Raw genomic sequence first — 12,263 nt, 5'->3', positions numbered from 1 at the left:
CCCCATCCTCTTACTTCTCCCCTCCCCTTCTTTCTCTTCTTTTCCTCTTTCCCCTTCTTCCCTCCCCCTTCTATCTATCCCCTCTTCTTCCTCTTCCCCTCTTCTATCTCCCCCTCCTCCTCCTTCTTTCCCTTCCCTCTTCTTCCATCTCTCCCTTCTTCACCTCCTCTTTCCCTCCTTCTTCGAACTCCTTCTCCCCCTTCCCATTCTCTTCCCCCTCTTGCCCTCATGTGCCCCTAGTGTAATGCAGTGGAGAGAAGGCCCAGCCCTGGGCAGTGAGAAGGGGACAGGAAGTGTATGGTCTACCACGAAGTTGGGCGCCAAGGGCTTTGAGCAGAAACTACTCATGCTGCAGGAGGTTATTTTGGGCTCCGATATTTGGGGTTTAGACAATAAATTTACAGGCTTGAGGTCTATCTTTTCAAGAAGCCAGCAAATCAGTCTCTTTGACTCACTAGCGGAGAGGTATCTAAAGACCAGAGGGAGCATTCAACCAATTACAGTATGTCTGATTGGATACACAGAGTGTTAGATAAAATGTGGCTTAATTTGTTGTTTGAGGGGATAAGAATGGAAATTTGTTGTTCAGTCGTTTCTGATTAGACTCTTTGTGACCCCATTTGAGGTTTTCTTGGCAAAGATACTAAAGTGGTTTGTCATTCCCTTTTACAATCCATTTTACAGATGAGGAAACTGAAGCAATCGGGGTTAGATGACTTGCCCAGAGTCACACAGCTAATAAGTGTCTGAGGCCAGATTTGAACTCAGAAAGATGAGTCTTCTCTGACTTCTGGCCCAGCACGCTATCCACTGCTTCACTTAGTTGCCCACCAAGAATGGAAATACAGTTCAATATAACCTCAGCCTTCCACCTCAACCATCTGTCATTCTTCTAGGATTGTCAATGTTTTCAAGTACGGGAAGAATGTCAAACAAGTATATAGCCAATTTTCTCTCCCCTACCACACTTGGGATTATGGGTTGAAGAGTTCTTCTTTCAGGCCCCTAGTATTCTATTTTTGAATCAGTAGAGGTTTGATTATAATAAGTTCCTCAAACATGGGATTGCCATATATGAACAAATAACAGGAGAAGAAAACTAAGCAAGAATTTCTAACAGGAAACTGAAGAGTTCGTTCTACACTGGACAAAGAGTAAATGGAGGTGATGATTGATGAGGTCACATGGTGGTTGGAGATGGCAAAAGGTGATTGGATATAACCAGGTTTCAGTTATAACTGATACAATTGGGTTCCAGGCTTTTTGAGGTACGGTTGGTGCTGAGGCAGGCTTTCCCCACAGTTTGGACTCTGATGAAAGACAAAAGAGTGCTAGTAAAGATAGCAATCAGGCAATACCAATGGCATCTAGAGAACTCCTCTTGTAACTATGATGACTGCAAGAGGTAGAAGAGTCTCCTCTCAGTCCAGGGTTTTGCCGTCTTTTTGCTGATGCTGGTAAAAGCCAAGAAGCCTTTAGTAGGACCTAACATGATGATGGATCTTTTGCACCTTCATGAGTTCTGCAGACTTCTCCTAGAATCCTATGAGGAGTCTAAGCTAAACATCCACAGCTTGTTTCCTGTTCTCATAAATACTAAGAACGTACCAAAAGAGATTTGGAAGGAAATAATTTTCCCAAGAGCTTTAAATCTTCTGGAGGTTTATGAAATCCTAAATAGTGACCTGAATCCTACCAAGAACTCTTGTCTGGTGATCATCTAACCATGAAAACACAAGTATCAAATATGTTGAGACCAAATACCCTCATGAAACAGCTTATGACACCTTCCTTTGTAGATCAGTTCTCTTGAAGGTGGCACACTTATTACTACATAGATCAACTGATGGTGTAAAACCAGAGCCCACATTCCCTCAATTTCTTGATGTGCTGGTTCCCTATGTGAATGAGATGAACCTTATCTGAGCATGTATCTCTAAAATTAATAAGGGTGGTCCTGGATGTAGACCAGTGCAAGCTTACTCTGTGTAAGTTGGGTCCAATGGATGTACCCCTAGGGCCAGAGAGCAGGAATGGCCCTTTGAATTTCTCTGACCCGGATTCCCCCAGCAGACTTTATCTGCAAAGTCTTGGGGCGACCTGGGACAGAGGAAGATCTATTATGAATTGAAGGACCTCTGCAAATTCATTGTCCAGCAATTCACCCGGAACCAGTTTCTGCTGATGGCCAACAAGTTTGAGGATGTCAGGATGCCATTGCAAGAATTTAGATATCCCCCTGCCCTACAAGTGACCCTGTACCAATACTGGAAGCATTCATTTAATATCAACTGCATATGATAAATTTATGCTGTTGTTACTGCTTAGGCTTTCTGGCTTTTATTCTTGGAGGATCTCCATTGCACACACAGTAAAGTCTCCAGGAACTGTTGCTCCATCTCAGCTTTGCACTAGGATTGCCATTCTGCCGTGGCTTGGCTCTTAAGAGTATTTTTGGGATGGGCTTGTGAAATTTTTTCTGGTTTTCCTCTCCTATTCCATATCTCTTAAGTGTGTCCCTCTCCAAAAATCTGGTGCCATGAAACTGTGGATTCAGTAGCATTAGTTCATGAGAGAAAATTTCTTCCCAGAAGTAAATGGGAAAAAATGTACTACTAGGACAAATGCCTAAATCATTTTGATGACTGCATTTGTCAGTAAATTCATTAATCAGATTCCAGGGTAGCTGGTAAAAAAAATATCTTATAAGAGGAGATACAAGTTTCATAGATAAAGGGCTATGCTAACTTCTTTTTTTTTTTTAATACTTTTCAACATTATGAGAAGAGCAAATGACTGATGGGTTTAGGGCAATTTGAGTTCCATTTAAGAATACTTTTCTGAGTATATCTAACAGAGAAAAAGTTTTATTGGGAAGTTAAAAAAAATAAGTAAGCAGATAGTATGCTAATCTAGCACTCAAACTCAAGTTTCTTAACTTCAAATTCAAGTCCCATACCACTAGACTAGACTTGTAGTAAGGAAGCTGAAATATGCCTCTGTTTTTCATTTTAGAAAATGCCTTTTTCAAATACTGATGATTCGTAAATTTTTTAAATTATTGAAAAATCCCCAGTCCCCATGTTCTGAGCAGTCTCATTTTATGTCCAAATTAGGAGAGAAGATGTATTAGATATAACAAAGCAGGAGGGCTAGTAGGGAATTTCTAGTGTGGGAAAACCTACGTCCACCTGATAAATAAAATTGTTGCCTTAGATGTCCTACCCTGGAAGGTAGACTTTCCCTGACAACTTCTGATACTCTGTGGGTCCTTAGTTTTTCCATGACTCATATCCTTCTAAGGCTTCTACCGATCAAAGATGGAAAAATCCTGAGAAAACTAGCAAGGCACGGTAATGGTAGAATACTTGTCCTGGTAGAATCAGGTGGTTTCACCTAGCCTCTGACAATTAGTACTGTGTGGCATTGGACAAAGCACTTAGCACAGTGCACATAGTAGGTGCTTTAAAATGCTATTGGTTGATTGACTTAACCTCTCTGAACCTCAGTTTCCTCATTTGTAAAATGGAGATAATAATAACAGCCTTGTCTACCCCTTGGGGTTATTGTGAAGCTTAAATGAACCATAGTCCACAAAGCACAGTACCTGATACAAAGAAGAAGCTTTATAGATGTTTGTTGACTTGACTTTATAATTGGAAGGCATTGTATAATTGTTAGCTCTTATTATTCCAGGCTTTTATTATAATTGAAACCATAATGATTCAAAAATAGACCAGAGTGTAAGGGGAATTCCAAATCCATACTCCCAAATGTGGGAGGGAAGAGAAAGAAGTAATATGATATGTTTGTTTGACTTTCTTCCCATACTTGAAAACACTGACAATCCTAAAAGAATGAGGGGGAAGGCTGAGATTATATTGAACTGTATTTCCTTGGTAGGCAGTAAGGTGGAGCAGCGGATAGAGTGCTGGGCCTGAAGTCAGGGACAACACATCTCCCTGAGCTCAAATCTCGCCTCAGACACTTAGAGGTGTGACCTTGGGTGAGTCACTTAACCTTATTTGCTACCTCACCCCCACCTTCCTATTTACTAGTACCTTATTTTGCATTTCTCCAATTAACTGATCACGCATTGCATATAATTATCTATGTATGAGTTTTATCTACCTATTAGATAGTAAGTTCTTGGAGGGTGGTGGGGCTTATCTAAACTTTGTATCTCCCTCTGTAGCTTGTACGAGGTACTCAATGGGTACTTAATTAATATTTGTCTTGGAATCAGTCTTTGAATACACAAACCTCAATGAAATAGAACCACTATCAGTGAATAGTGTCCTCCTTTCTCCCAAATTTACTATCCCACAGGTAAGAATGCAGAGCGATCTCCTACATCCCTGATCTGCCTTTCTTGAATGCCTAGATAGGTTGGGCCAGATACAGTTCTTTATAACTTAGAGGCATTGACCCTGCCATACCATGACCGTGCTCAGGTATGCCAAACACATGAAGAAATAGGGGGAAAACTGAAAAGGAGACTTTTTAAATGGAAAAAAAAATTAGAGGATGAGAGAGGATCAGATTTAGAACTACAGGTATCCCTTCCACATTGCAGGGGTAAGGGGTACAGCACCCCCGTGATCTGGAAAATCCACATAATAAATTTTGGCCATCCCTTGCACTAGAAAAGAAGTCTGAATTATTATGGTTATTAAAAGATAAACTATGTTGATATTATGCGTTATGTATATATATTATGCATTTCTGAGTTTCTAAACTTTTTTTCTGTGTCATCTGCTGGCCTTCACAGGTCATCTGCAGCTTCTGTAAAATTCCCCCCAAATTCCCATTTAATTTCTTATGCCTACCTGAGATATATCAGAACCATGATGGGATAAGTCACGATGTGGAAGGAATAGCTAGCTGTAGGAGAAACCCTATAGGGGCAGTTAGGTGGCTCAGTGGATAGAGCACTGGCCCTGAAGTCAGAAGACCTGATTTCAAATCCGTCCTCAGACCAAACACTTGACACTTACTAGCTGTGTGACCCTGGGCAAGTCACTTAACCCCAATTGCCTAAAACAAAACAAAACAAAAAAAAAAACCCTATAGATCATTTAGTCCAACCCCCTCAATTTACAGATGAGGAAACTGAGGGCCAGAGATGTTAAGTTACTTGCTCAGGGTCACATACCTTTTAATGGTTTGGTATTTTGCTTTTCAAGAAAAAGTTAACCAAGAGAGCAGAAAAATTAGATTACCTAGAAAGCTTTTGGAAGTGGGGAAAAGGTACCACATACCCACAAACAAGGGACGTACCACATTCATCAGACAACCACATTCCCACAAGCAAGGCGTGTAATAAATTCAGATAGATAAGTAACGAGGGGCTGTGAGGTGTGGTAGGAAGAGCACTGACCTAGAATTCAGGAGCCCTCAGTTTGTATCTTAGCTCTGCTACCACCCCCCTGGGTGATATGGGCAAATTAGTAAATGCCTTTGGTGCCTCAGTTTCCTCATCTGTAAAATGAGAGAATTCACTACTGCTTCAGGGCCAAAACGAGCTAAGAATGGTTTTTGATTTTTTACATAGAGCCCCCTCTACTCAGTGTTCTTTCCACTGTACCATATAGCCCCGATTTTAATTTTAAAAGGTAAAAATGACTCCTAGTCTAGGGCATACAAAACCAGGTGGGATTTGGCCCTCAGGCCTTAGTTTGTGGATCCCTGTATTAGATGATCCCAAGAGACCTTCCAGTTCAATAAGACTAAAAGCTAATTGCATTTATCCTACTGCTAAAGACCCTTACCAGAAGGAGGAACGGAAATCATAAACTCCTTGAACGCAGGAACTGACTTTCATTTTGTATTTGCACCCTCAGAGTCAATGGCAACACCACGCACATGGCAGATTTAAATGCTTGTTGGATTAGAAAAGAGTGAGGAACCAGAAATGTCTTATAATAGGGATGTTAAAACCACTATCTAAAACCAAATAAGATGAATGAGTAGCTGTCGTTGTTCAGCCTTCATGACCCCATCTGGGGCCTTCTTGACAAAGATACTGAAGTGGTTTGCCATTTCCTTCTCCAACTCATTTTACATGTGAGGAAACTGAGGCAAACAGAGTTGACTTGCCCAGGGTCACGCAACTAGTCTGAGGCCGAGTTTAAATTCAGCTCTGGGCCTGGAGTCAGGACAACAACAACAACAACAACAACCCCCTTCTTGCTTCACCTGACTGCACAGACAGGTAGATGAAGGCAAGGAGCTGGGTCTTCGAGGATGTCTTTGTCTACGTTATTTCCAAACGCCAGCAATCTTGCAGTAACACAGTTGGATCGCTAGAGGGCCGCGTTTCTCCTCCGCAAAAGCAGCAAGGTAAAAGACAATGTGCCTTTCAAATTGGCGGAAGAGGGAGGATTCAGAAGGCTCTTCTCCAATCAAGGGCTCCGATGAGAAATGGTTTGTCTGATGAAGCTCAGGCGCAAGGATACCCGTGGGGACCTCAAAGGCCGGCGCTGCCCCTTGCCCGAGGGAATCCCAAGCCTGTGGCCAAAGGACTTTAATAGACGATTTTTCTACGGTCAGGTCCCACGCGCAACTAGCACCAGCTGGGAGAGCTGTGACTGCGCGCAGTTCGGCTGTGGGGCTTCAGAGGGAGCTATGGAGCTAAGTCCTGTCGGCCTGACTGACACCTGTGGGCGGTGTCAGGGCTGGGAGGTCAGCCCGAGGAGGAGGGGCAGGAGGAGGAGACTGGAGCCGGCTCACAAGAGGCTTTGACTGCCGGGGTGCTGCAGATGCCCAGGTGCGTCTCGGAGCGCAGCGCAGCGCAGCACAGCCCGTACGCATACGTCTTCTCACTGCCCGGTAGCTCTGCCACTGTCCTCGACCGGACCTCACTTCAGCTAAGAACCAAGGTGAGTTTAAGGCCCCGACGGAATAGCCCCAGAAGTGTGCTAGAGGTGTCTCTGCGCCACCGATTTCTGGGAAGCTGGGTCGAATGTTTGGGACTTCGAGTTGGGCTCCGGCTGCCGGTAGGTCTGCTGGTCCAGCTTGCTTTCCCTGGCTCTCTGCTCTACAGTTTTCTCAGCCGGGAGATTAAGCTGATCTCCCTCCCAGCCAGGGTCTGAGCGTCCGGCTCCAGTCATCTGCATTACCCAAATAGAGCTGCTTCCAGCCTGAAGCAGGGGCAAAACCAGGACCAACCATAGAATCAGGACCAAGCCTCCCCTGCCCGCTACGCTGGGATGGCTTATAAGCAAATTATCCCTGTAGCCTTGACTTAGTGAGTGCTCAGAGTCAGAAAAGAGTGAACACTCTTGACGCACGGAAGAGCCCAGAGTCTCCCAGCTCAGATCCCCATAGCAGCTACATTCCAGCAGTGAGAGGCCCCCGGGGCGACTGTGTTCTCAGGGATCTGAGTTCTGAAGCCAAGAATTCTGAAAAAAACAGACTCCGTTGACCAAACTATGGCCCACCCTTGACACTTTGCGAAAAGTCCAGCTGTTTCAGTAATTTCATCCTTGTCCAGGTACGTCTTATTTTCCGTCGAATAATTCAGTCCTTGAAGAGAAAGGATGAAAAAAGTTAAGGCTTTAAGATTGTCCACATCAAAACAGGTTCAAAAAAATTCTTAAATTGTAAGTGACCACTAGTGCAAGGTCCTGGCGAAGTTGGGAGAGAATGAAATCAAAGATCCAGGTAGAGAGATTCAGTTTCGACTAAAAATACCTCTTCTGTCATCAGAGGGAAGGAGAGAGTGGGTGCTGATGAAATTTCCAGGAAGGTTATGGAGAAGGCTTTTGTCCAGTGACTTCAAATCTTATTGAAGTAGCAGGCTGGATTATCTTCTCAAGTATGGGAAGTGATGAGACAGTTGGGGGATGGAGGGAAAAAGTAGTAATAGATAAGGGTAGACTAGATGGATGGTTGAACAGTGAGCCAGTGAGCCTGAGGTTATGCACAGTAAATTTACAGAGAATGAAATCAAATCTGTATCATCAGTTTCATCTGTATCATCAGCGCTCAACAGCTGGAAAGCAGGAGAGAAGAAATTAAGAAAGCACATGGTGGAAGTTTCCTAGATATGAAAATTTTCAGATAGGGTATTGGGAGGGATGGCTAGGGATCCTAGGGTGATAAATAGTGAAAGATAAAAGTATCAGACTGGGGTCCAGGCTGGATAGGAAAGGGAAACCAACAGGGAAGATATGAAAAGACCACTGGCTACAGAGTCAGCAGACCAGGGTTAGAAACCTAGCTTTGCTATTTATTGCCTGTGTAATGTTAGCCAAATTGCTCTTTCTGGGCCTCAGTTTCTGCTTTTGTACAAGTGAAAAGACTGAACTAGATGACTTCTGAGGTCCCTTCCAGCTCTCAACCTCATTCTGTATTGAAAGTTAACGACTGTTCATGGCTGGGAAGGGAAGGGATAAGATTTCGGTTTCTTATGGACTTAGTTATCAAAGAAGTATCCTCCCAAAAAAAATCCCTTTTAAGGAAAGAAATTGTGAGCATTGAAAGAATCAGAAATAGTAGCAGCAGATAGATTATTGAAGTCTGACCTCCAAAATCATAGATTTAACAGACATATTTTATTGTGATTACAAAATTTATTGTACATAGGATAAATGACACACTACCTCCTTGAGGCTTTAGTCTCAATCTCTGTTGCAGGGCTTAGGTCACTTCCACAGGGCTGTTCTCAGGGTGTCACACTGACAATATATTTTCTTAACAAATCAAAGGAAACCAAATTTATTCTTCACCAACCTTGCAAAGCACTCAATAGCAAAAAGGCCCTGTCTCTCCTTAGGCTAGGAGAGGGTGTGTTCTTGGTGAAAGTTTCCAACAAGTAATCAAAATCATTTATTTCTGATTACCTCTTATTAGTCTAAAAAATAAAAGATTTAAAACTTTAAAGAATATATTTTATTTTTTCATCCCAGGAATCCATCAGGATTTTTGCAGATTGGGTCTTTTAAAAAAGTTGTTACAGTGGAAGTATAGAAATAGTTCCTCTGAGATGGGGGTTGAGAGGGTCAGAATAAGGAGACAGAGCCCCAGGTACCTGTGGGGTGAGCTGGAGCTATTTGGCATCCAATATGTCACTGATTCTTTTCTTCCAAACACCAGATGATTTGTTTTCCTTTCCCTGGTCAATCCCAGATCTTCAGACTCCAAATCCATTGTTTCCGCTATACCATACTGACTCATACCCTCACCCTTGCTGATGAGTGTCATTTGGGTGGCTTAGGGGTCTAGGATAGAGGAAATGCTGTAGTGGAGAAAAGGAGAAGCCTGAAATCCAGTTTCCTGGGCAAAGACCTTGTTATTGTTCAGTTGTTTTTCAGTCAGCTCTGACTCTTCTTGACCCCATTTGGAGTATTCTTGGCAAAGATACTGAAGTGCTTTGCCATTTCCTTCTCCAGCTCATTTTACAGATGAGGAACTTTGGCAAGTGGGGTTAAGTGACTTGTCTAGGGTCACACAGCTAGTAAGTGTCTGAGGCCAGATTTTAACTCAGGAAGATGAGTCTTCCTGACTCCAGCCCTGGCACTCTATCCATTGCACCACCTAGACACAAGCAAATCAGAACAATTGTCCAGGGTACAGGGTACCAATCCTTGCCACATCCAAGTCCCTATACTCTCCCTCCTCTTGCTCATGGAAGCCCATAGCATTAAAATCCACTGTGTGGATGATAAAGGAATGCCATATAGAAGGGGCCACAGAGATCACAAGATTGTAGACTTAGTGTTAGAATTGACCTCATATCTCATCTAGTCTAACCCCTTTATTTTACAGATGACAGAACTAAAGCCCAGAGAGGTTGTTACTCACCCAAGATCACATAGCCAGTTAATGGCAGAAAGGACATTTGCCTCAAGCTCTTTTGACTCCAAATCCATTGCCTTTTCCACTACTATATGGCTAACCTATTTTGTTGCACATATTAATGCGCATATCTGTATAGTTATCTAAGGGTTGACTATTCTATTACGGATCATCCAGATCTTTCCCCTTTACTTCCTCCTCCTGGTGCCCCTTGTTTGACTGTCAGTGCTAAAGAGGTAGGGAGTGGAGAATGGGTAGCACCTAACAGTCACTTGGAGTCAGAAGATCTGGGTTCAAATCCCAGCTTCAGTTCAATTCTACAAACCTTTATTAATTGTCTATTGTATGCCAGGCAACATCTGAGGACTAAGACTGGAGAACTTGCCCTGCATTTGCCTTCAAGGAGTTTACCTTCTCCTGGTGAAAAACAATAAATATACAGAGAAGTAAATACAAAATCCATACAAAGTAAATACAAAATAATATCCAGTAAGGGCAGAGGAACACAACACCTGGGGAGGGGAGTTGGAAATCCATCAGGGAGTGCCTTGTATAAAAAGCAACTGAACTGTGCTTTCAAGGGCTCCATGAGTTCCGTGAGACAAAGATGAGGAGGCAAGAGCATTTCAGGAATGTTGGACAGTCTGTGCAAAGAGAGGGATTCAGGAGAAGGAATAGCATGTAGGTCAGTTTGTTGATCAACAAGCATTTATTAAACACCTACTATGTGCCTGGCACTGTGCCAAGCCTAAGGATTACAAAGAAAGGCAAAACAAAGTTCCCTGCCCTCAAAGAGGTCACGGTTTAATGGGGCAAACAACAGACAGATAGCTAAAGCTATAGAGTGGATAAATTGGAGATAATCCACAGAGGGAAGGCACTAGGATTAAGGGGGACTAGGAAAGGTTTCCTGTAAAAGGCAAAATTTTAGTCAGAACTTGAAGGGAACCTGGGAAGCCAAGAGGGGAAGATTAGGAGAGAGATTTACAAGCATCAGGAGAGCCAGAGAAAATGTGAGAGTCAAGAGTCTTATGTGAAGAACAGCAAGGAGGTCAGTGTCATTGGATCACAGAGTTCTTGGGAGTGGATAAGGTATAAAAAGATTGGAAAGCTGTGAGGGGTCGAGGTTATAAAGGACTTAAAACACCAAACAGGAATTTATATGATCCAGGAGGCAATGGAGAGCCACTAAAATTTTTTGACTAAGAGGGTAACAAAGTAGGTCAGATCTGTGCTTTAGGAAGATTAATTTTTTTCTTTTTTTCTTTTTTCAGAGGCAATTGGTATTAAGTGACTTGCCCAGGGTCACACAGCTAGTAAATGTCTGAGGCCAGATTTGAACTCAGGTCCTCCTGACTCCAGGGCCAGTACTCTATCCACTATGACACCTAGCTGCCCCTAGGAAGATTAATTTGACAGATGAGTGCGAGATGAACTGGAATGGGGAGAGACTTGAGGCAGAGAAACCTATCCGCATGCTATTGAAATAGTCCAGGACTGAAGTGTACTGGTGGCAGTGTCAGAGGAGCATATAGGTATTTTGAAGGTGAAATTGACTGGACTTGGCAAAAGATTAGATATGCAAGTGAGAGAAAAGCGTGAGTAGAAGCTCCCAATGGAGTCTGGATGACTGGGAGGATGGTGGTGCCCTAGACAGCAATAGGAAACTTTTGAAGGGGAGAGCATTCATGAGGAAGATGAGTTCCATTTAGGCAGAAGGATTAAGATGAGGTCAGTTTAGAAAGACAGGGAGAATAAAAATTGCATATGGCTTTCAATACCAAACAGAAGAATTTGTATTTTACTTTTGGGGGAAAGGGAAGCCACTGAAATACCTTGGGCAGGGAAATGATATTGTCAAATCTTTGCTACCATTTTGGCAGCTGAAGAGAGGATGGATAGGGTAGGGGAGAAACCAGATACAAAGAGGTCAATTAAGATGCTTTAGCAATAATCTAAACAAGAGGTAATGAGAGGTTGAACTAGGGTGGTCACTTTGTGAGTGGAGAAGAAAAGGATGTTTGGGAGGGATATTTTCTTTATATAGAAAGTAGAGTTAAAAGAATTTGATTTGGTATATCATCTAGCCCCTATGGGCCTGAGTTTGATGATCTCTAAAATGGGATTGGTAATATTTGCACTTCTCACCTTTCAGGATTGTAAACATCAAATGAGATGTGCAATCATCTTTTTTTATTTTACTATGTTATGGAAACGCTTGCTTTAATCCATAATTAAAAACAAAATAATTTTTTAATTATTTAAGGAAATTTAAGGAAAGGTCTTTGTCACTGAAAGGGCTCCACAAAAGTGAATGGGTCTAGTAAAAGACATAGGAAGACATGGGGAATTGTTTTTGGAGAGTTCATGTTTTAATAACTTCAATAAAGTAACTGGATGTAAAATAAACCTACAAAAATCACCAGCCATTCTGAATATTGCTAACAAAATCAGCAAGAAGA

At 42.5% G+C, this 12,263-nt stretch overlaps 1 protein-coding gene and 1 pseudogene across 2 annotated transcripts in view; both read left to right on the top strand.

Moving 5' to 3' along the window:
- The first annotated feature begins 244 nt into the window (after nt 1-244).
- LOC114025867 lies at nt 245-2,375 on the top strand (annotated as a pseudogene).
- A 4,374-nt stretch (nt 2,376-6,749) lies between these two features.
- SCNN1G (sodium channel epithelial 1 gamma subunit) overlaps nt 6,750-12,263 on the top strand; it is a 29,668-nt gene continuing 24,154 nt past the window's right edge. The window contains exon 1 of one of the 2 annotated variants that reach the window (XM_027839057.1): nt 6,750-6,881. The gene's annotated coding sequence lies outside the window, so the exon portion shown is untranslated. Of the gene's footprint in view, nt 6,882-7,083; nt 7,496-12,263 lie in introns of those variants that run through there. The other variant, XM_027839058.1, reaches the window with a different exon arrangement.

This window comes from Vombatus ursinus, unplaced genomic scaffold (genome assembly GCF_900497805.2).
Source record: "Vombatus ursinus unplaced genomic scaffold, bare-nosed wombat genome assembly UNPS02014832.1, whole genome shotgun sequence".
Taxonomy (NCBI): Eukaryota; Metazoa; Chordata; class Mammalia; order Diprotodontia; family Vombatidae; genus Vombatus; species Vombatus ursinus.
The sequence above is the reverse complement of the archived record's forward strand: the minus strand, read 5'-3'. Positions and strand labels throughout refer to the sequence as shown.